The sequence below is a fragment of the Chiloscyllium plagiosum genome, unplaced genomic scaffold, assembly GCF_004010195.1.
Source record: "Chiloscyllium plagiosum isolate BGI_BamShark_2017 unplaced genomic scaffold, ASM401019v2 scaf_26881, whole genome shotgun sequence".
NCBI lineage: Eukaryota > Metazoa > Chordata > Chondrichthyes > Orectolobiformes > Hemiscylliidae > Chiloscyllium > Chiloscyllium plagiosum.
The window spans coordinates 1-1,087 of record NW_025195216.1 but is presented as its reverse complement, the minus strand read 5'-3'; positions in this window follow the sequence as shown (position 1 = coordinate 1,087).

Below are 1,087 nucleotides of genomic sequence, written 5' to 3'. Positions count from 1 at the left end.
CTACGGGCAATTTAGCATGGCCAATTCACCTGACCTGCACATCTTTGGACTGTGGGAGGAAACCGGAGCACCCAGAGGAAACCCACGCAGACACGGGGAGAACGTGCAAACTCCACACAGTCAGTCACCTGAGGCGGGAATTGAACCCGGGTCTCTGGCGCTGTGAGGCAGCAGTGCTAACCACTGTGCCACCGTGCCGCCCTCTCTCTCCCTCTCTATCTCTTTCTCCATCCACCACTGCCGTCTCTCTCTCTATCTCCCACTAGTGTATAGCGGGCGGCACGGTGGTTAGCCCTGCTGCCTCACAGCGCCAGGGACCCGGGTTCAATTCCCGTCTCGGGCGACTGACTGTGTGGAGTTTGCACATTCTCCCCGTGTCTGCGTGGGTTTCCTCCGGGTGCTCCGGTTTCCTCCCACAGTCCAAAAATGAACAGGTCAGGGTGGATTGACCATGCTAGAATTGCCCGTAGGGTTAGGCGAAGGGGTAAATGTAGGGAAATGGGTCTGGGTGGGTTGCTCTGCGGAGGGTCAGCGTGGACTTGTTGGGCTGAAGGGCCTGTTTCCGCACTGTAGGGAATCTAACCCAGTCTAAAGGTCTCATTCTCTCTATCTCTTTCCCCAACCACCACTGCCGTCTCTCTCTCTCCCTTTCTGCCATTACTGTCCGCCTCTCCCTTTCTGTCTTTTCGATCTCCTACTGTCATCCCCCTCTCTATCTCTTTCTCCATGGCCGCTATCTCAATCTCTCTGTCTGCCATTGCCATCTCCCTTCCCTGGGAAGAAGCGAGGACTGGCAGATGCTGGAGAGTCAGAGTCGAAGAGTGTGTTGCTGGAAAGGCACAGCTGGTCGGGCAGCATCCGAGGAGCTGGAGAGTTGACGTTGTAGGCACAAGGCCTTCATCAGGAGTGACCCTCCTGCTTGGTGAAGGGCTTATTCCTGAAACGTCGATTCTCCTGCTCCTCGGCTGTGCTTTTCCAGCACCCCACACTCTTCGACACAGGTCTCTTCTCTTGTCTGTCTATCTCTCTATCTCCCACTGCTGTCTATATATCTCCCTTTCGCTACCTCTCCATTTACCATCTCTCT